The sequence below is a fragment of the Oncorhynchus clarkii genome, chromosome 5 (assembly GCF_045791955.1).
Source record: "Oncorhynchus clarkii lewisi isolate Uvic-CL-2024 chromosome 5, UVic_Ocla_1.0, whole genome shotgun sequence".
NCBI classification, from domain to species: domain Eukaryota; kingdom Metazoa; phylum Chordata; class Actinopteri; order Salmoniformes; family Salmonidae; genus Oncorhynchus; species Oncorhynchus clarkii.
Window position 1 is genome coordinate 12,419,050 of NC_092151.1, and position 24,774 is coordinate 12,443,823.

A 24,774-nucleotide genomic window follows, 5' to 3' on the forward strand; every position below is an offset into this window, starting at 1 on the left:
TCTTGGACAGTCTTCTCCCCCCTCTTCTCCAAGCATAACAGGCAGGCCTGTTGCCCTAGCGACTCCCGATTCCACACAGACACAGCGTGTACACATGCTGCTCCAGAGCCGGTACTGTTCTTCCTTCAGACAAGCAAGTGTCAAAACTTTGTTCATTTGCACAATGTCTCTCATTCACATTCAGTTGTAAATGTCCAAACTCACCAAAAATGACATCCGATTGGTCCTACCTATATATGTACAACTTTATGAGCTGGATTCCCTGTCTTTGCAAATCATTTATTTAGCATCCTGGTAATAGACGACCAATAGAAGTAGTTTTTTTTTGTGGGGGGGGGGGGGTCTATCCCCTTGTGTACTAAGCCGGGAATACCGTATATCCCGGTATGAGTGAAGGACGGTTTGACGGTATGAAAGTCTGGTTACCGCCCAACCCTACTTTCCAATCCTGTATACCATGTAGTGGCATATTAGCTTATAATGCGCTATACTATATAAAGTGTCACCTTGGATGTCTGAATACCACCTTCCATCTCACTTGCTGAATCTACAAAAGAACAACGAATATCAAATGGTCATGTACAGAACAGCCCTATTTCCATCACTCTCCTTCAAATATGTCCTTCAAATTTCAAATGCCTTTTCGCTGTGTAACAGGATAATGTTCATCAAATGTCGCTCTTGACCTGTGCGCCACAACCGTGTCAGTTTTGGTCGAAGGTACTCGCCAGGCTCTGAGTAGGTCATGACATTAGCCTGCCGAGCTGGCTCTGCTTTCATCACCGAGCCACACCACCATCTCACTGACAGGAAGGGATGAGCGAGAGAGAGGAGAGGAAAATGCTTTGAGAAGTACTGCACCAAACATCTTAGCTAGATGTATATATTGTGTGACTAAGACATCGGCAAAAACATCAAAAATTAATTACAGATTTTTTTATTGCTCTGAAATGAATTCAAACTTTAAAAAAAAATGTTATACAAAATCATCAACAACTACATCAAACATGTCTAACAAAACGAAGGTATAAATAAGAAAATACTAAATATATATATATATATATATATATATATATATATATATATATATATATATATATATATAAATAATAAATACAACAAAATATATACACATATATGTGTATATATTTTGTTGTATGTATTTATTATTTATATATATATATATATATATATTTAGTTTTTTCTTATTATACATGTTAAGTTTGCTGAAAATAAACGCAGTTGACACACACACACACACACACACACACACACACACACACACACACACACACATATATATATATATATATATATATATTAAATAAATAAATAAATAAATAATAAATATATACACACATATATATATATATATATGTGTGTATATATATATATATATGTGTGTATATATATATATATATATGTGTGTGTGTGTGTGTGTGTATATATTTTGTTGTATTTATTTATATATATATATATATATATGTGTGTGTGTGTGTGTGTGTCAACTGCGTTTATTTTCAGCAAACTTAACATGTGTAAATGTTTGTATGAACATAACAAGATTCAACAACTGAGACATAAACTGAACAAGTTCCACAGACATTTGACTAACAGAAATGGAATAATGTGTCCCTGAACAAAGGGGGGGGGGGGGGTCAAAATCAAAAGTAACAGTCTGTATCTGGTGTGGCCACCAGCTGCATTAAGTACTGCAGTGCATCTCCTCATGGACTGCACCAGATTTGCCAGTTCTTGCTGTGAGATGTCACCCCACTCTTCCACCAAGGCACCTGCAAGTTCCCGGTCATTTCTGGGGGGAATGGCACTAGCCCTCACCCTCCGATCCAACAGGTCCCAGACGTGCTCAATGTTATTGAGGTCCGGGCTCTTCGCTGGCCATGGCAGAACACTGACATTCCTGTCTTGCAGGAAATCACGCACAGAACGAGCAGTATGGCTGGTAGCTTTGTCATGCTGGATAGTCATGTCAGGATGAGCCTGCAGGAAGGGTACCACATGAGGGAGGAGAATGTCTTCCCTGTAACACACAACATTGACGTTGCCTGCAATGACAACAAGCTCAGTCCGATGATACTGTGACACACCGCCCCAGACCATGATGGACCCTCCACCTCCAAATCGGTCCCGCTCCAGAGTCCAGGCCTCGGTGTAACGCTGATTCGTTCAAAGATAAACGTGAATCCGACAATCACTCCTGGTGAGACAAAACCGCGACTAGTCAGGGAAGAGCACTTTTTGCCAGTCCTGTCTGGTCCAGCAACAGTGGGTTTGTGCCCATAGGCGACGTTGTTGCCGGTGATGTCTGGTGAGGACCTGCCAGTCCAGCCTCTCTCAGCCTATTGCGGACAGTCTGAGCACTCATGGAGGGATTGTGCGTACCATGGTGTAACTCGGGCAGTTGTTGCCATCCTGTACCTGTCCCGCAGGTGTGATGTTCGGATGTACCGATCCTGGGCAGGTGTTGTTACATGTGGTCTGCCACTGCGAGGACGATCAGGTTTCCGTCCTGTCTTCCTGTAGTGCTGTCTTAGGTGTCTCACAGTACGGACATTGCAATTTATTGCCCTGGCCTCATCTGCAGTCCTCATGCCTCCTTGCAGCATGCCTAAGGCACGTTCATGCAGATGAGCAGGGACCCTGGGCATCTTTCTTTTGGTGTTTTTGAGTCATTAGAAAGGCCTCGTTAGTGTCTTAAGTTTTCATAACTGTGACCTTAATTGCCTACCGTCTGTAAGCTGTTAGTGTCTTAACGACCGTTCCACAGGAGAATGTTCATTAATTGTTTTTGGTTCATTGAACAAGCATGGGAAACAGTGTTTAAACCCTTTACAATGAAGATCTGTGAAGTCATTTGGATTTTTACGAATTGTCTTTAAAAGACAGGGTCCTGAAAAAGGGACATTTCGTGTGTGTGCGTATTTTAAATGACAATTCTAGTGCAATTGTATTCACTCAAAATCTCTATGATTCAGGTTTTTCTTATTCACTATGGATAATGTCTTAACAAGCCAATTAAATTTGGTATAGAATTTTTGTTTGTGTATAAAGTATATGGCAACAAGAATTTAAAAAATCACAATCATTTCAATGGTCTTGTTATCATTGCAATAGTAACATATATTATATCCTTCTTGTCAAAAACATGGGTAGTGTTCAGGAAGGTAAATACGTTTTCTGCAAGGTTTTTCCCCAAATCGATCACAGATTTATATTCATAGAACAAGTGAGTCAGATTGTAACCTTATTTTTTGCCGAAAACGCAGATATCATCAATATCAACAAATTTGGAAATATTAATTAACTATTTTGAGGAAGTGTTATGGCTATATTGTAGCTATAGTGGCTCAAGAGGGACAAACAACAATAATATTTCTGTAACGCTCGAAGAGTGATGGGTGTGGAGTCAGGCGCAGAGAGCAGAGGATTCGGGGAAAAAACGCTTTAATGTCCAACCAGGAAAACGTACAATGGGTGACGCCGATCACAGACGTAAATACTCATACCCAAGTACAAACTGGTACCTCACCGGACAGCGGAAAAACCCAACAATATTCAATAACACCACTTGACATAAACACTAACAAGCCCGCACAAACACAGGCGGGCTAACCGAACTTAAATAACCCCAACCCAAAAACCCCAACAAGGAACAGGTGAAACCAATTAGACAAAACCAAACAAAAAGGGAAAAAGGGATCGGTGGCAGCTAGTAGACCGGCGACGACGACCGCCGAGCGCCACCTGAACGGGAAGGGGAGCCACCTTTGGTGATATTCGTGACAATTTCCGCTTTTTTGTTGTTTGTCATGCGCAGGTCTTTACGGAGTGTGCGAACAGACGTTCACTTCACCTAGCCGAGTTCTGCTCGGAGCAAACTGAATCTATGTATGTGAATACCTTTAGAGTATTAAGCCGCCCTTGTTTTTAAGTATTCACAAAGTACACTTTGTAAGCTACACTTTAGGAAATTGTGGTTTGTGTTGAACATGGCATTCATGCAAAAATACATTTTTGTTCATCAGACGCATTTGAGTTATCGTTTTCCATCTTTAGTGTGTGAGTGTGTATAGAGCAGGGGTTGGGCAGGTAATGATTCTGGTGCATGGGTAATGATTCTGGTGCATGGGTAATGTGATTCGATTGACGCAACCCTAACAGTAATGATTATGGTGCATGGGTAATGATTCTGGTGCATGGGTAATGATTCTGGTGCATGGGTAATGATTTTGGTGCATGGGTAATGTTTCTGGTGCATGGGTAATGTTTCTGGTGCATGGGTAATGATTCTGGCGCATGGGTAATGATTCTGGCGCATGGGTAATGATTCTGGCGCATGGGTAATGATTCTGGCGCATGGGTAATGATTCTGGCGCATGGGTAATGATTCTGGCGCATGGGTAATGATTCTGGCGCATGGGTAATGATTCTGGGGCATGGGTAATGATTCTGGGGCATGGGTAATGATTATGGCGCATGGGTAATGATTATGGCGCATGGGTAATGTTTCTGGCGCATGGGTAATGTTTCTGGCGCATGGGTAATGTTTCTGCATGGTGTGCCGCTCTTCTCTTTGATCTCTGGGCTTTGCTTTCTTTGAACTCCTCCACTATTCAGGAATGTTTTACAATGTAGGCTTTAAACAAACGTGCACGGTTCAACACTAAAGAAATATTTAAGCACACACACATACACACACACAATGGGAATGGGGACCTCTTGTGTGGTCCTATCTTTTAGGCGGGGTGAGGCTTGTTCCTTGGAGCCAGGTGTGCGTGTGTGTATGTCTGTAGAGATCAAAGGTAGACTAAACAAAAACATGCCTGCAGCCTTCCCTAGAAGGTAGCAGGTGTTGGGACATGCCCATTCTACAGTATTCTCAACAGCCCAGACAAGCCCTGCCCATTCCCCCTTAGACCATCCCATTCTCACCACATCACTCTCTGACATCACTCTGCGCCATTAGGATTCAGGATAGCCAATTGTAGCCCAGAGCGAGATTTTGAGTCATTGGTCATATTTGAATAACTCCAAAATGGATCCTTCCTTCCCTCCTTCCTTTACTTCCGAAGGTCATTGATCTGATTGGTAGTGATTGTTTCAAGCAAGGAAAGAAGTTTAAAAAAAAAACTGGGCCTAGGTCGATGACTAAGCAATTAAATGGCTTTTCCTTTAGGTCTTGGCTCCAATCCCTACCCTATGAGCACAAGACGTTGAAAAGATTTGTTTTTATGGTTGAAAAGATGTTGAAATACATTGATCAATAAATGGTGCTCACTGGGTGAATTGTATGGACTGATTAGGTAACAGCAACATGCCTCAAACTAGTCCACTGTAGTTTTCCAGCGGGTAAATTTGTCACACAGCATCTTAAAAACTGGTTTTCTGTTTGAAAAGATCTCATATTGCCAGACTGGTCTCTGTTACAACCAAGTAAAGAGCTGTCTTTCATGACAAGATCCAGATAACTTCAATAGTGTCTTCTTCTGCTTGACTCAGTGTCACGTCATTAACATCTTGTTAGTATCATTAGCGTCTTATCTTAGCAGAGTGATTGTTTAGCTTGCTAGCTATCCTTCGATGACAAAACTCTCGCTCTCTCTTTGTTCCTCTCTTTCTTTCTCTCTATCTCCTGTCTTTCTTGGGCGATGCATTCCTGTCTTCTTAAGTCCTGTCTATGGCCTGACAAGGAAGAGGGAACAGAGGAAGATACCGAATGTTGAGAGGAAAGAGGGGGAAGAGGGAACCGAGGAAGATAGAGAATGTTGAGAGGAAAGAGGGGGAAGAGGGAACAGAGAAAGATACAGAATGTTGAGAGGGAAGAGGGAACAGAGGAAGATACAGAATGTTGAGAGGAAAGAGGGGGAAGAGGGAACCGAGGAAGATACAGAATGTTGAGAGGAAAGAGGGGGAAGAGGGAACCGAGGAAGATACAGAATGTTGAGAGGAAAGAGGGGGAAGAGGGAACAGAGGAAGATACAGAATGTTGAGAGGAAAGAGGGGGAAGAGGGAACAGAGGAAGATACAGAATGTTGAGAGGAAAGAGGGGGAAGAGGGAACAGAGGAAGATACAGAATGTTGAGGGGGAAGAGGGAACAGAGGAAGATACAGAATGTTGAGAGGAAAGAGGGGGAAGAGGGAACAGAGGAAGATACAGAATGTTGAGAGGAAAGAGGGGGAAGGAGGTATAGTAATAGAGTAAACACTGACTTCATTTAGCGTGCTGCTTGTAGCCATGTTATATGTAGTTTGTCCATTCCAAGTACAGCATAGAGATTTTCTGAGGGAACCTGGAGTTATTGGTCACATGCTTCGTAAACCGCAGTTGTTGACTAACAGTGAAATGCTTTCTTACGGGTCCTTTTCCAATAAAGCAGAGTTAGAGTTATAAGAAAAAATATAAATAGTGACACAGTGAATAACGAATACAAATAACATGTACAGGGAGTAGAAAATAACATGGCTATATACAGGGAGCAGAAAATAACATGGCTATATACAGGAAGCAGAAAATAACATGGCTATATACAGGGAGTAGAAAATAACATGGCTATATACAGGGAGCAGAAAATAACATGGCTATATACAGGAAGCAGAAAATAACATGGCTATATACAGGGAGTAGAAAATAACATGGCTATATACAGGGAGCAGAAAATAACATGGCTATATACAGGAAGCAGAAAATAACATGGCTATATACAGGAAGCAGAAAATAACATGGCTATATACAGGGAGCAGAAAATAACATGGCTATATACAGGGAGTAGGAAATAACATGGCTATATACAGGAAGCAGAAAATAACATGGCTATATACAGGGAGTAGAAAATAACATGGCTATATACAGGGAGCAGAAAATAACATGGCTATATACAGGGAGTAGAAAATAACATGGCTATATACAGGGAGTAGGAAATAACATGGCTATATACAGGGAGCAGAAAATAACATGGCTATATACAGGGAGTAGGAAATAACATGGCTATATACAGGGAGTAGAAAATAACATGGCTATATACAGGGAGTAGAAAATAACATGGCTATATTCAAGGAGTAGGAAGCAGAAAATAACATGGCTATATTCAGGAAGCAGAAAATAACATGGCTATATACAGGGAGTAGGAAATAACATGGCTATATACAGGGAGTAGGAAATAACATGGCTATATACAGGAATTATAAAATAACATGGTTATATACAGGGAGCAGGAAATAACATGGCTATATACAGGGAGCAGAAAATAACATGGCTATATACAGGGAGTAGGAAATAACATGGCTTTATACAGGGAGTAGATAATAACATGGCTATATACAGGGAGTAGAAAATAACATGGCTATATACAGGGAGCAGAAAATAAAATGGCTATATACAGGGAGTAGACAATAACATGGCTATATACAGGGAGCAGAAAATAAAATGGCTATATACAGGGAGTAGGAAATAACATGGCTATATACAGCAAGTACCAGTACCGAGTCGATGTGCAGGGGTACAAGGTAATTGAGGTCGCTATGTACTGTACATATACAGTAGGTTGAGGTCAAGTGACGTGTGTGTGTGTGTGTGTGTGTTGGAGGGGTGTTAAAGTATGTGACAGGGTTTCCTTTAGCCGGTAATAACCGACTTTTGTCCCCCCAAAAAATAGAAAAGCTGATAAGCGAGAAGAAGAAGCGATTAACTTTTAGCTTCTTCATTGATGGAAATACATTTAACTTGTCATGCTTATCGGTCTATAGTTTAATTTACATAATTTTGTGGAACTAAATTGGAGCGTGTACAGTAAATTTGTTATGTATCTTATTTAGCACACATACAGCATACAGATACAGAGCCTTTGAGTGGAAAATCTGTCAGACAGCGCGAGAGCGGCTGCTACTGCAGCATTTTGTGGCGCTTTCAAGGCAACTGTGAACTCTGGGGAAAAATAGGAGGTCAAATCATAATTCAGTGATCTTCAGGTCGGAAAGTCGGAACTCTGGAAAGTGGCCCAAGTTCCCAAGTTGGAATTCCCAGTTGGAGCTCCCAGTTCCCAGTTGTCTTGAACGCACTGAAATCGGAAGTCTGAGATTTCCAAGTTCCCAGTTGTTTTGAACGTGGCATCAAACGATAACGAAAGGCAGGCTTCATCAGCGTATCACACACCACTTTGCAATGAGCTGAACTAAGCATTTGAATACTTAAGTAAAAAATATATATATATTTTTATTTTGAATACATTGGCAAAAATGTCTAGAAACCTGTTTTCACTTTGTCATTATGGGCTATTGTGTGTAGGTTGCTGAGGACATTTTTATTTTGTTTAATCCATTTTAGAATAATGCTGTAACGTCACAACATGTGTAAAAAGTCAAGGGGTCTGAGTATTTTCCAAAGGCACTGTACTATGATACATGTCTTACCTTGCTTAAAAGTAAACTGTTAGAAATTTGAAAGAGAGGAGATCTAACGGAAATGTTCATCTGTCACATGAAACGTATCATTGATGTTGCCTGTAATCCATGACTTTTGGTTGGGATATACAATGAGTGTACAAAATATTGCTCTTTCAATGACAGAATGACCAGGTGAAGGCTATGATCCCTTACTTGTTAAATTCAGCAGTCAGTGTAGATGAAGGGGAGGAGACAGGTTAAAGACGGCTTTTTAAGTCTTGAGACAATTGAGACATGGATTTTGTATGTGTGGTGTTCAGAGGGTTAATGGGCAAGACAAAATATTGAAGTTCCTTTTGAACGGGGTATGATAGTAGGTGCCAGGTTTGAGTGTGTCAACAACTGCATCGCTGCTGAGTTTTTCACGTCAACAGTTTCCTGTGTGTATCAAGAATGGTCCACCACCCAAAGGACATCCAGCCAACTTGACACAACCGTGGGAAGCACTGGAGTCAACATTGGCCAGCATCCCTGTGGAACGCTTTCTACACCTTGTGAGCCCATGCCCCGATGAATTGAGGCTGTTCTGAAGGCAAAAGAGGGAGCAACTCAATATTAGGAAGGTGTTCCTTCCTGTACACTCAGTGTATGTACATACGGTCACTGTTGGGATGATGTCGTTGATGCACCCGGTGACTTATATGGTAAACTCCTCAATGCCATTGGATGAATCCTGGAATATATTCCAGTCTGCGGTATGAAAACAGTCCTGTAGTTTAGCATCCGCCTCATCGTACCACTTCCGAATTGAGCGTGTCACTCGAACTTCCTGTTTGAGTCTTTGTTTGTAAGCAGGAATCAGGAGGATCGAGTTATGATAGAGTTATTGTCAGATTTTGCCAAATTCCCGATTGGGGCCTCAAGTTCAAATGGCCAAAACAAGTGACTGTATAACTGTGTATGTAGTGACTGAAGCCTGACAACTAGGGAAAGGGCAGTCACCACACACTCGTTTCATGTCATGAACAAACCCAATGGGAAGTACTAGAAGGGGGTTATATCACGTACCCCTACCCTACCCGTATGCATTTTTATCCTGCCTTCACTACCCTCCATCCCTTCTTTCATCTCCATCCCATCACTCCATCCTTAAGGGGAGAGGGCAGCCTCGTGCCATGCTCAGCGGGGGGCTACCCCTATCTCTGCCCCATTTCATTCTTTGAACCACTCTCTCTCTCTGTCTCTTATCTTTTTTGTTCTATCATTCCCTCCCTCTTGTACTGTTGTCTCGTTTGTTGTCTCATTCCTTCACTTTTGGGAATGTTTGTAGGTGGTGTCTAGCAGGGTACTCTGAACACACACACACCCATATATATCTATATACGCACGCACGCACCTACGCACACCCCACTAGAGCTGTATGATCTTGCCCAAAATCAGCCCCCTTGTGTATTTAAATTGCAGAGCACGGAGTGATATACCATGTTTTGATTTAATATTGTCTGACATATTGAGTCTATGTTTTAGCCCACAGACCTACACAGCTGTGGCCTCATTCTCTTTTTCCTATTTCATTCCGAGCGATCTCCTCATCTCTGCCCTTTTAAGGTCGGGCTATTTTTGGAAAAGCAACGGGATGAGTGTGCATGCGTGTGCGTATGTGTGTGGGCATGTCTGACCACGCTCCATAGCTCAGTGCATGACCCCCCCCCCCCCCCCCCCCCCTCTTCCGTGTAAATTAGGCTTACATTTATGTATGCAGGGGAGGAGGAGCTGTGTGCGTGTGCGTGCGGAGAGAACAGTCCCCATAGGGCAGGGACTTGATTAGAGGGAATTAAATCAAGAGGGCCTATGCTTGCCTCGGCTTAGCCCTCCCGCTCCCACCACTTACCAGCACAGCCAAGGCCCATTCTGCACGCTTCCCTGGGTTTACACACACACGCACTGTCAAACACACTCTGTGGTATTGTCTGTATTAGGGCATTCATTGTCTCTTGGGATACATTTATGTGTTTCCTCCCAGGTGAAGCCATGACACGTTGGCCGTTCCTTATGAAAAATACCAGACATGAACCTGTAGGCCTGCTTATGACATGAACCTATAGGCCTGCTTATGACATGAACCTGTAGGCCTGCTTATGACATCAACCTGTAGGCCTGCTTATGACATGAACCTGTAGGCCTGCTTATGACATGAACCTGTAGGCCTGCTTATGACAGCAACCTGTAGGCCTGCTTATGACATCAACCTGTAGGCCTGCTTGTGACATCAACCTGTAGGCCTGCTTGTGACATGAACCTGTAGGCCTGCTTGTGACATGAACCTGTAGGCCTGCTTGTGACATGAACCTGTAGGCCTGCTTGTGACATGAACCTGTAGGCCTGCTTGTGACATGAACCTGTAGGCCTGCCTGTGACAGCAACCTGTAGGCCTGCTTATGACATGAACCTTTAGGCCTGCTTATGACAGCAACCTGTAGGCCTGCTTATGACAGCAACCTGTAGGCCTGCTTGTGACTTCAGTTCTCTGGAGATCTTTCTTTGACTTTGACGGAGGCTGTCCTTATATTCCTGTCTCTGTGTGTATGTTGTGTGCGTTTTCATGTGCATGTGTACAGTTGGTTGCGCGTGTTTGTGTGTGTGTGTGTGTGCACTCAGGGTAGGTTGCACCAACATGGATTAACTCTTAAACTGGGTTAAATCAAGGTTTATCTATTTATCTTGTTGCACAAAATTTTAAACCTAGTTTTAAATGAATCCTAGTTAAATTAAATCCTTCCTCTAATCTAAGTTTATTTTTTATTTGAAACCTTGATTAGTTTTAAGCCTGTTGGTCAATTAATAAAAAATATATATCAACTTAGATTGGAGATTAATTCTTAACTGCCACTTGAGGTGGTTTAACTGATCAAATGGCAGCATATCTACTGTGGAGAGACTAAAACGAGTTCTTCAGAGAGTAATTAGAGACAGGTTGAATCCTGTTGAGTTTTATGGTAATTAACTCATTATTAGTAGGCTATTTATGTTCCCATTTTGTACAACAATTGAATTGGGGCTTATGATATGCCCAGCCTTGGTACGAATGATGATGTTATGCAACATGCTGTAACGGGCCTGATAACGGTAACATTGTAGTGAAGTAGTAGTTTTAACGTGCATTATAGGCATTGATGTTGGTGCAACCCACCCTTTGACCATATCTCCATGCTAAGGGTCAGGGCCCAGTGGCATAAAACATCTAAAATGTTTAAGGAATAATTTCCCTTACCTAAGGGAATTGTCCCCTCAAATATTTCCTTAGGCAAGGGCGTACTTTTGGGGTTTTACAGTGGTTTGAAGGCATGCACGGCAGAAAGAGTATCTGGTTACCATGGAGATGGCCTTATTCACTGACTAAATGTCTCAACATAATATGGCATTTATTTTGTGGGGTTGCAAAATATAACTTTTACAATCAAGACAGGATAACTAAATTGCGTCAGAAGATAATAAACCACATTTATTTTACTTTTTTCGCAACTTGTTTCTGTAACTTTCTAGCGCGTCAAGCTAGCTTACAGAGTAGATAGCTAACTAGCCAGCTAGCTTTATAGCCATGGATTGTCCACCTTCCATTGTTTAGCTAATAAGTAGCTACCCAGATAGCTGGTGGGATGTTTTCCTTTTGAAACTAGGCCAGGGGAAAGCAACATTCACCCCCACAAATGCTGTTTACATTGATATCCATACTGAATAAAGCAGTTATGGGACATCATAGGCACCCTTTACTTTTTTCACTTAATATAAGGGAGAAATTCACGTTAAAACATTTTGTGCAACTGACTTAAAGTTAAGGAAACGTTTTAAGGGTAAAGATCAGGGAAAATGTACTTAAAGGGAAACTTCACCGCTATACACTATTTGGGGTGTTTTTCCAGAGCCCTAAAGAATTCTGATTGATTAGAGGGCGTTTCAGACATAATTATAGCTGTATTTTTCTATTTTCGTGCCAGAAGAGTTCAACCAATGATGTCATTGGTTGATTGAGCCTGCTGTCTGATCTAAAAAATGAATGGAGTCCTGTTTTGTAGCAATTGTGACCAGCTGGACCAGGACTCAGGAGGGAAAATGACAAACGAGTAAGTTGTTTTGCTGTCAAATATAGTGAGCTAGCAATAGAACTTATCTTTTTACACGAGGCAGCTTTGTTTAGTTCAGTACCATTTAGTGAACAATTTGGCCGTAACAGGGCTTAGCTATTACCAAGTTTCTAGCTAGCTGTGTTTGCTATACCTAAAATGTACTGTAGTCTAACGTTATAGCTAGTTAGCTAACAAACCTAGCTGGCCTCAGTGCCTCTCATTAGCAAGCTAACATGTGCCTGTGGGATGTATCATATTCTACACCATGCTGATGTAAACAGTACACAATGATTGCCCGTGAATGTCTAATGGCGTTTTTTTGTCTTTCTCTCACAGACAATACCACTTAGATACAAAGAAGTTGATGACTCTCAAGAGGAGATGTGAAAGGTCCCATAATAAAACTCTCCCCTTCTATCAAAGTGTCTCCGCACACCTCACTACACCACCCAAACACACCATATGCAAGTATTCCCTTTGCAGAACTATAGTATTTATTATAAGAGTTAGTAGTATATTTTTATTCTATTGTATATATGTCATACATTGCCATAACTGTTCCTGCATACCGCTGTGTAAACTCACCTTGGTCTCCAGAGCAAATAAACTTTGTCTTGAATACAAGCCCTGTCTACTTATTTGCTATATTGACAGACTAATCTTCTGTTTTATTGAAACATGTTTACTTGCCAACAAATAAAAATGTAAATGATGCACCAACTCCCAGCATAATTTGTAACAGTAAGATTGTAGCTAGTTACTTCCAAATACATTTGATGAATATCACAGTGAATTGATCCACAAGTTGAAGTCAACACTTTATTGGTTTCTCATGCAGCTGGAATCATTTAGTCAATACACTTGTAAAAATATATGATGTAAAACGCAAGAAAGCTAAGGTAACTGAGCTAAATGACTACCGCCCCGTAGCACTCACATCCGTCATCATGAAGTGCTTTGAGAGACTAGTCAAGGACCATATCACCTCCACCCTACCTGACACCCTAGACCCACTCCAATTTGCTTACCGCCCAAATAGGTCCACAGACGATGCAATCTCAACCACACTGCACACTGCCCTAACCCATCTGGACAAGAGGAATACCTATGTGAGAATGCTGTTCATCGACTACAGCTCGGCATTCAACACCATAGTACCCTCCAAGCTCGTCATCAAGCTCGAGACCCTGGGTCTCGACCCCGCCCTGTGCAACTGGGTACTGGACTTCCTGACGGGCCGCCCCCAGGTGGTGAGGGTAGGCAACAACATCTCCTCCCCGCTGATCCTCAACACTGGGGCCCCACAAGGTTGCGTTCTGAGCCCTCTCCTGTACTCCCTGTTCACCCACGACTGCGTGGCCACGCACGCCTCCAACTCAATCATCAAGTTTGCGGACGACACAACAGTGGTAGGCTTGATTACCAACAACGATGAGACGGCCTACAGGGAGGAGGTGAGGGCCCTCGGAGTGTGGTGTCAGGAAAACAACCTCACACTCAACGTCAACAAAACTAAGGAGATGATTGTGGACTTCAGGAAACAGCAGAGGGAACACCCCCCTATCCACATCGATGGAACAGTAGTGGAGAGGGTAGCAAGTTTTAAGTTCCTCGGCATACACATCACAGACAAACTGAATTGGTCCACTCACACAGACAGCATCGTGAAGAAGGCGCAGCAGCGCCTCTTCAACCTCAGGAGGCTGAAGAAATTCGGCTTGTCACCAAAAGCACTCACAAACTTCTACAGATGCACAATCGAGAGCATCCTGGCGGGCTGTATCACCGCCTGGTATGGCAACTGCACCGCCCTCAACCGTAAGGCTCTCCAGAGGGTAGTGAGGTCTGCACAACGCATCACCGGGGGCAAACTACCTGCCCTCCAGGACACCTACACCACCCGATGTCACAGGAAGGCCATAAAGATCATCAAGGACATCAACCACCCGAGCCACTGCCTGTTCACCCCGCTATCATCCAGAAGGCGAGGTCAGTACAGGTGCATCAAAGCTGGGACCGAGAGACTGAAAAACAGCTTCTATCTCAAGGCCATCAGACTGTTAAACAGCCACCACTAACACTGAGTGGCTGCTGCCAACACACTGACACTGACTCAACTCCAGCCACTTTAATAATGGGAATTGATGGGAAATGATGTAAATATATCACTAGCCACTTTAAACAATGCTACCTTATATAAATGTTACTTACCCTACATTATTCATCTCATACGCATACGTATATACTGTACTCTATATCATCGACGGTATCCTTATGTAATACATGTATCACTAGCCACTTTATACTATACTATGCCACTTTGTTTACATACTCATCTCATTTGTACATACTGTACCCGATACCATCTACTGTATCTTGCCTATGCTGCTCTGTACCATCACTCATTCATATATCCTTATGTACATATTCTTTATCCCCTTACACTGTGTACAAGACAGTAGTTTTGGAATTGTTAGTTAGATTACTCGTTATTACTGCATTGTCGGAACTAGAAGCACAAGCATTTCGCTACACTCGCATTAACATCTGCTAACCATGTGTATGTGACAAATAAAATTTGATTTGATTTGATTTGATTTGATATAAAACACCATTATTTACACTACCGTTCAAAAGTTTGGGGTCACTTAGAAATGTCCTTGTTTCCCATGAAAACATACATGAAATTAATTGAAAAATGAATAGGAAATATAGTCAAGACTTGACAAGGTTATAAATAATGATTTTTAAAAAAAATGGTGTCCTTCAAACTTTGCTTTTGTCAAAGAATCCTCCATTTGCAGCAATTGCAGCCTTGCAGACCTTTGGCATTCTAGTTGTCAATTTGTTGAGGTAATCTGAAGAGATTTCACCCCATGCTTCCTGAAGCACCTCCCACGAGTTGGATTGGTTTGATGGGCACTTCTTACGATGGGCACTTCTTACGTACCATACGGTCAAGCTGCTCCCACAACAGCTCAATAGGGTTGAGATCCGGTGACTGTGCTGGCCACTCCATTATAGACAGTATACCAGCTGACTGCTTCTTCCCTAAATAGTTCTTGCATAGTTTGGAGCTGTGTTTTGGGTCATTGTCCTGTTGTGGAAGGAAATTGGCTCCAATTAAGCACCGTTCACAGGGGATGGTGTTGTAAAATGGAGTGAAAGCCTTCCTTCTTCAAGATGCCTTTTACCCTGTACAAATCTCCCACTTTACCACCACCAAAGCACCCCCAGACCATCACATTGCCTCCACCATGCTTGACAGATGGGGTCAAGCACTCTTCCAGCATGCTTTCATTTTTTCTGTCTCTCATGAATGTTCTTTGTGATCCGATCACCTCAAACTTAGATTAGTCTTTCCATAACACTTTTTTTCAATCTTCCAGTGTCTGTGTTCTTTAGCCCATCTTAATCTTTTCTTTTGATTGGCCAGTCTGAGATATGGGGCGGCAGGGTAGCTTAGTGGTTAGAGTGTTGGACTAGTAACCGGAAGGTTGCAAGTTCAAATCCCCAAGCTGACAAGGTACAAATCTGTTGTTCTGCCCCTGAACAGACAGTTAACCCACTGTTCCTAGGCCGTCATTTTGTTCTTAACTGACTTGCCTAGTTAAAGGTTACTTTTTTTTTTTTTAAATATGGCTTTTTCTTTGCAATTCTGCCTAGAAGGCCAGCATCCCAGAGTCGCCTCTTCACTGTTGACGTTGAGACTGGTGTTTTGCGGGTACTATTTAATGAAGCTGCCAGTTGAGGACTTGTGAGGTGTCTGTTTCTCAAACTAGACACTCTAATGTACTTGTCCTCTTGCTCATTTGTGCACCGGGGCCTCCCACTCCTCGTTCTATTCTGGTTAGAGCCAGTTTGCGCTGTTCTGTGAAAGGGAGTAGGACACATCGTTGTACGAGATCTTGAGTTTCTTGGCAATTTCTCGCATGGACTAGCCTTCATTTCTCAGAACAAGAATAGACTGACGAGTTTCAGAAGAAAGGTCTTTGTTTCTGGCCATTTTGAGCCTGTAATCGAAATGCTGATACTCAACTAGTCTAAAGAAGGCCTGTTTTATTGCTTCTTTAATCAGGACAACAGTTTTCAGCTGTGCTAACATAATTGCAAAAGGGTATTCTAATGATCAATTAGCTTTTTAAAATTATAAACTTGGATTAGCTAACACAACGTGCCATTGGAACACAGGTGTGATGGTTGCTGATAATGGGCCTCTGTACGCCTATGTAGATATTCCATTAAAAAATCAGCCTTTTCCAGCTACAATAGTCATTTACAACATTAACAATATTTACACTGTATTTCTGTTCAATTTGATGTTATTTTAATGGACAAAAAATGTGGACATTACTAAGTGACCCCAAACTTTTGAACGGTAGTGTACATATGTACAACGGGTCGGCAGGGTTTAAATAAAGGTAAAATAAAAAACAACAGCTTGTGAGCATACTAGGCATCCAATATTATACTACAACATCAGTCGAACTGAATATGGATGTTTTGTTGGTTGATTGTTCCAGGCAGGCTCCAGAATGTTCTTCAGCTAGACAACCTCTTCTTGTGTTGGGTAATGGCATCAGGTTTAGTAGGCTTTGGCGAGGCTTTGACTTTGTGTGAGTGTGTTTTGTTACACTCAGTCAATAGTTGGGCATTGAGATGGGCTGTTAGCAAAGATTTGAAAAGTTTGAGGGGGGCTTGACTTGTAGACAGTCTAGTCATGTATTGTTTTGTATGGGCACCTACAGTTGTGCTGTTGACTAGACAAGCACTGCCAACAATAGAGTGAATAGGCTAGAAGAGTATTCTATCAGCCCCTCTCACCCATGCGAGAAAATTAACTGCAAGGGTGGACATTTTTTTAGGAGCACATGTCTTGTAGACAGTTTAGTGTATTGGTGATTTTGTTTTCTCAAGAGGGTGTTGTGCTTTCATAAATACCATTGGCTGTCCTGGATTGTTTCAAAGTCAAATGATCTGGAGCTTGAGCTTGTTCCAGGCTGAAAGCTTTCATCCAATGAGTCTACAGGCTCTGTACTACTAAAGCTGGTGTCAGGGTCATCATCATTAGGATTAGTCTGTATTGATAGGACACAAAGTAGTCAGTGATTAGCCAACATTTTACTAATGTCTCCGTAGTTTGTCCCGATCAATACACACTCAAACAAGGTACTATAGCAAGCTAGTTAGCTAGGTTATTTTCTGCTGCGCTGATGATGGCTGATCGGAGGCCTTCCTCTTTGAAGTGAAGGGGAAAATCACCTTTCAACTTTCGACAATATGGCAACCCCATCAGTTGAGAATTCAGTTCCATTTCAGACTGAATTCTCTGGCTGAAAGTGCTGGCTACAAACACAGACATTTTGATATTTCTCACATCAATTGGATACACCTCCACGAGGCGGTCCTCCGCGTCCTGAAATCGCTATGAATTCTGGATGTTGTGGTTTGCTTACAACCAGGAAATGTAGCTGGCCTGTTTATACTGTTTCTATGCAGAAATGCTTGTATTTGTGTGTAGTGAGTAAATTAAAAAATTTTATGACACATATGTTAATAACATATTAATGGTCATATATAGTGAAATAGAGCAGTGAAAATGTCCCTTTTAAAGTGTTTTATGCAACTAGGCCCAGGCCTCTGGTAGTCATGGTGAACCACCGAGATCTGGGCCAGTATCTACAAAGTGTCTTGAGTAGAAGTGCTGAACTAGGATCCGGTCCCAATCTTCCCATATAATCTTATTCATTATAGTTTTTAAGGAGAACCTGATTCTAGATCAGCACTCGCACTCTGAGAGACTTTGTGGATGCGGGCTTTGACATACCTTGACTACACAGACGCATATTCTGACAGGCACTCCCTGGCCTCCTTTTCCCTCTGATACTTCAGTTCACCCACTGTGCGTTCCCAACAGAGCACTGCATACTACATGCTACTTACTTGAATACTAATCGGAATGAGATGGAACACCCTCTCGTTGCTCATCAACACAAGCAACCGGAATCATGTAAGACTTAGATGCTAAGTAATCCAGTCAAACAGTGCCCCCGCCATAGACAGGCATGTTGATGAGCTTAACAGGGCCTGAGCATCAGAAGCTCTATGACAGCTCTTATCAGTGGAGAGGCTGTTATGCTTCAAGGACAGTGGAGGAGACCAGGTTTTCTAGTTGTCCTATAATAAAAAAGTAGGAACATACAGTTGAAGTCGGAAGTTTACATACACCTTAGCCAAATACATTTAAATTCAGGTTATCACAATCCCTGACATTTAATCCTAGTAAAAAATTGCCTGCTTTTTTTGTTTTTTTTCACCTTAATTTAATCATGTAGGCTAGGTTAGAACAAGTTCTCATATACAACTGCGACCTGGCCAAGATAAAGCAAAGCAGTGCGACACAAACAACAACGCAGAGTTACACATGGAATAAACAAAACGTACAGTCAATGACACAATAGAAAAAAAAGAAAGTCTATATACAGTGTGTGCAAATGGCGTGAGGAGGTAAGGCAATAAATAGGCCATAGCAACGGAGTAATTACAATTTTGCAAATGAACACTGAAGTGATAAATGAGCAGATGATGATGTGCAAGTAGAAATACTGATGTGCAGAAAAGTAAATAAAAACAATATGGGGAAGAGGTAGGTAGATTGGGTGGGCTATTTATAGATGGGCTGTGTACAACTGCAGTGATCGGGTTAGCTGCTCAGATAGCTGATGTTAAAAGTTAGTGAGGAAAATATAAGTCTCCAGCGTCATCATTTTTGCAGTATGTTCCAGTCATTGGCAGGGAACTGGAAGGAAAGGCAGCCAAAGGAGGTGTTAACTTTGGGGATGACTAGTGAGATATACCTGCTCGAGCACGTGCTACGGGTGGGTGTTGTTATCGTCACCAGTGAGCTGAGATAAGGCGGAGCTTTACCTAGCATAGACTTATAGATGACCTGGAGCCAGTGGGTCTGGCGACGAATATTTAGCGACGGCTAGCCGACTAGAACATACAGGTCGCAGTGGTGGGTGGTATAAGGGGCTTTTGGTGACAAAACGGATGGCGCTGTGATAGACTGCATCCAGTTTGCTGAGTAGAGTATTGGAAGCTATGTTGTAAATGACATCTCCGAAGTCGAGGATTGGTAGGATAAATCAAATCAAATCAAATTTTATTTGTCACATACACATGGTTAGCAGATGTTAATGCGAGTGTAGCGAAATGCTTGTGCTTCTAGTTCCGACAATGCAGTAATAACAAGTAATCTAACTAACAATTCCAAAACTACTGTCTTGTACACAGTGTAAGGGGATAAAGAATATGTACATAAGGATATATGAATGAGTGATGGTACAGAGCAGCATAGGCAAGATACAGTAGATGGTATCGAGTACAGTATGTACAAATGAGATGAGTATGTAAACAAAGTGGCATAGTTTAAAGTGGCTAGTGATACATGTATTACATAAGGATACAGTCGATGATATAGAGTACAGTATATACGTATGCATATGAGATGAATAATGTAGGGTAAGTAACATTATATAAGGTAGCATTGTTTAAAGTGGCTAGTGATATATTTACATCATTTCCCATCAATTCCCATTATTAAAGTGGCTGGAGTTGAGTCAGTGTCAGTGTCAGTGTGTTGGCAGCAGCCACTCAGTGTTAGTGGTGGCTGTTTAACAGTCTGATGGCCTTGAGATAGAAGCTGTTTTTCAGTCTCTCGGTCCCAGCTTTGATGCACCTGTACTGACCTCGCCTTCTGGATGATAGCGGGGTGAACAGGCAGTGGCTTGGGTGGTTGTTGTCCTTGATGATCTTTATGGCCTTCCTGTGACATCGGGTGGTGTAGGTGTCCTGGAGGGCAGGTAGTTTGCCCCCGGTGATGCGTTGTGCAGACCTCACTACCCTCTGGAGAGCCTTACGGTTGAGGGCGGTGCAGTTGCCATACCAGGCGGTGATACAGCCCGCCAGGATGCTCTCGATTGTGCATCTGTAGAAGTTTGTGAGTGCTTTTGGTGACAAGCCGAATTTCTTCAGCCTCCTGAGGTTGAAGAGGCGCTGCTGCACCTTCTTCACGATGCTGTCTGTGTGAGTGGACCAATTCAGTTTGTCTGTGATGTGTATGCCGAGGAACTTAAAACTTGCTACCCTCTCCACTACTGTTCCATCGATGTGGATAGGGGGGTGTTCCCTCTGCTGTTTCCTGAAGTCCACAATCATCTCCTTAGTTTTGTTGACGTTGAGTGTGAGGTTATTTTCCTGACACCACACTCCGAGGGCCCTCACCTCCTCCCTGTAGGCCGTCTCGTCGTTGTTGGTAAACAAGCCTACCACTGTTGTGTCGTCCGCAAACTTGATGATTGAGTTGGAGGCGTGCGTGGCCACGCAGTCGTGGGTGAACAGGGAGTACAGGAGAGGGCTCAGAACGCACCCTTGTAGGGCCCCAGTGTTGAGGATCAGCGGGGAGGAGATGTTGTTGCCTACCCTCACCACCTGGGGGCGGCCCGTCAGGAAGTCCAGTACCCAGTTGCACAGGGCGGGGTCGAGACCCAGGGTCTCGAGCTTGATGACGAGCTTGGAGGGTACTATGGTGTTGAATGCCGAGCTGTAGTCGATGAACAGCATTCTCACATAGGTATTCCTCTTGTCCAGATGGGTTTGGGCAGTGTGGTTGAGATTGCATCGTCTGTGGACCTATTTGGGCGGTAAGCAAATTGGAGTGGGTCTAGGGTGTCAGGTCGGGTGGAGGTGATATGGTCCTTGACTAGTCTCTCAAAGCACTTCATGATGACGGATGTGAGTGCTACGGGGCGGTAGTCGTTTAGCTCAGTTACCTTAGCTTTCGTGGGAACAGGAACAATGGTGGCCCTCTTGAAGCATGTGGGAACAGCAGACTGGTATAGGGATTGATTGAATATGTCCGTAAACACACCGGCCAGCTGGTCTGCGCATGCTCTGAGGGCGCGGCTGGGGATGCCGTCTGGGCCTGCAGCCTTGCGAGGGTTAATACGTTTAAATGTCTTACTCACCTCGGCTGCAGTGAAGGAGAGACCGCATGTTTTCGTTGCAGGCCGTGTCAGTGGCACTGTATTGTCCTCAAAGCGGGCAAAAAAGTTATTTAGTCTGCCTGGGAGCAAGACATCCTGGTCCGTGACTGGGCTGGATTTCTTCCTGTAGTCCGTGATTGACTGTAGACCCTGCCACATGCCTCTTGTGTCTGAGCCGTTGAATTGAGATTCTACTTTGTCTCTGTACTGGCGCTTAGCTTGTTTGATAGCCTTGCGGAGGGATTAGCTGCACTGTTTGTATTCGGTCATGTTACCAGACACCTTGCCCTGATTAAAAGCAGTGGTTCGCGCTTTCAGTTTCACACGAATGCTGCCATCAATCCACGGTTTCTGGTTAGGGAATGTTTTAATCGTTGCTATGGGAACGACATCTTCAACGCACGTTCTAATGAACTCGCACACCGAATCAGCGTATTCGTCAATGTTGTTATCTGACGCAATACGAAACATCTCCCAGTCCACGTGATGGAAGCAGTCTTGGAGTGTGGAGTCAGCTTGGTCGGACCAGCGTTGGACAGACCTCAGCGTGGGAGCCTCTTGTTTTAGTTTCTGTCTGTAGGCAGGGATCAACAAAATTGAGTCTTGGTCAGCTTTTCCGAAAGGGGGGCGGGGCAGGGCCTTATATGCGTCGCGGAAGTTAGAGTAACAATGATCCAAGGTCTTTCCACCCCTGGTTGCGCAATCGATATGCTGATAAAATTTAGGGAGTCTTGTTTTCAGATTAGCCTTGTTAAAATCCCCAGCTACAATGAATGCAGCCTCCGGATAAATCGTTTCCAGTTTGCAGAGAGTTAAATAAAGTTCGTTCAGAGCCATCGATGTGTCTGCTTGGGGGGGGATATATACGGCTGTGATTATAATCGAAGAGAATTCTCTTGGTAGATAATGCGGTCTACATTTGATTGTGAGGAATTCTAAATCAGGTGAACAGAAGGATTTGAGTTCCTGTATGTTTCTTTCATCACACCATGTCACGTTGGCCATGAGGCATACGCCCCCGCCCCTCTTCTTACCAGAAAGATGTTTGTTTCTGTCAGCGCGATGCGTGGAGAAACCAGCCATGTTTCAGTGAAGCAAAGGACGTTAGTCTCTGATGTCCCTCTGGAATGCTACCCTTGCTCGGATTTCATCAACCTTGTTGTCAAGAGACTGGACATTGGCAAGAAGAATGCTAGGGAGTGGTGCACGGTGTGCCCGTCTCCGGAGTCTGACCAGAAGACCGCCTCGTTTCCCTCTCTTTCGGAGTCGTTTTTTTGGGTCGCTGCATAGGATCCACTCCGTTGTCCTGTTTGTAAGGCAGAACACAGGATCCGCGTCGCGAAAAACATATTCTTGGTCGTACTGATGGTGAGTTGACGCTGATCTTATATTCAGTAGTTCTTCTCGACTGTATGTAATGAAACCTAAGATGACCTGGGGTACTAATGTAAGAAATAACACGTAAAAAAACAAAAAACTGCATAGTTTCCTAGGAACGCGAAGCGAGGCGGCCATCTCTGTCGGCGCCGGATAGTCAGTTTTATGAGGGTATGTTTGGCGGCGTGAGTGAAGGAGGCTTTGTTGCGAAATAGGAAGCCGATTCTAGATTTAATTTTGGATTGGAGATGTTTAATATGAGTCTGAAAGGAGAGTTTACAGTCTAACCAGACCCCTAGGTTTTTGTAGTTGTCCACATATTCTAATTCAGAATCGTCCAGAGTAGTGATGCTAGTCGGGCCGGCGGGTGCGGGCAGCGAATGGTTGAAAAGCATGAATTTGGTTTTTACTAGCGTTTAAGAGCGGTTGGAGGCCACGGGAGGAGTGTTGTATGGCATTGAAGCTTGTTTGGAGGTTAGTTAACACAGTGTCCAAAGAAGGGCAAGATGAATACAGAATGGTGTCGTCTGCGTAGAGGTGGATCAGGGAGTCACCTGCAGCAAGAGCGACATCGTTGATATATACAGAGAATAGAGTCTGCCTGAGAATTGAACCCTGTGTTACCCCCATAGGGACTGCCAGAGGTCCGGACAACAGGCCCTACGATTTGGCACACTGAACTCTGTCTGAGAAGTAGTTGGTGAACCAGGGGAGGCAGTCATTAGAGAAACCAAGGTTGTTGAGTCAGCCGATAAGAATACGGTGATTGACAGAGTCGAAAGCCTTGGCCAGGTCGATGAAGACTGCTGCACAGTACTGTCTTTTATCGATGGAGGTTATGATATCGTTTAGACCGAAGTCTCCGTTCGGTCTCAACATAGACTTTGATCTGAAGCCATTCTTGTGATTATTGTGACTTTGCCATTGTAATTGTTTGTATGCTTTTGTAGTCAAATGAATTTATGATCGTATGCTATCCATTTGTTGTTTGTATGCTGTTCTTTGTATGCCATTTTAATATTTGATAATTAACCAATGATATTAGGCCACTCTTGGCCATGATTACAGACACCTGTGTCTTTTGACACTACGTAAGCAAGTCATCCCGCAGTGTTTGTGATTATACCCTGATGAAGACAGCTTGACTGTTGAAACGTTGGTAATAAAATTTTTGCATCTGAGCTCCTAGAGTGTGCGGCTCTCTTTAATTTTCATGATATCGTTTAGTACCTTGAGCGTGGCTGAGGTGCACCTGCGACCAGCTCCGCATTGCACAGCGGAGAAGGTATGGTGGGATTGGAAATGGTCAGTGATCTGTTTTTTAAATATATTTTTTAAATAATTATTTATTACAAAAAAAACAAGGAAGGAGTAATATTAAGGTATTATAACATGAAGGACAAACAATACAGCATCAAGACACTATCAAACATGTATCCGTCTTTCTGCAACAGAGCCATCCTTGTGTGAGGGTGCGTGTGCATGATAGTAATATAAAATATATGTCATCGTTTCCTTTCTCATGATCACAATCTTGTGAAGGCCGAACCCTCCAAGATCCCCCCGCAGTTCCCCAATAGCTGTCCCTTAACCATTTGAGACCCCTCCCACAGTCCCCCCCGGAATATATATATATATATATATATGTTTTAATTTTATTTCATTCCCCACCCCCAAGAATCTTAACCGCCATCGATAAGAAACAATACTGTGCAACCGTATTCATTGACCTTGCCAAGGCTTTCGACTCTGTCAATCACCACATCCTCATCGGCAGACTCGATAGCCTTGGTTTCTCAAATGATTGCCTCGCCTGGTTCACCAAC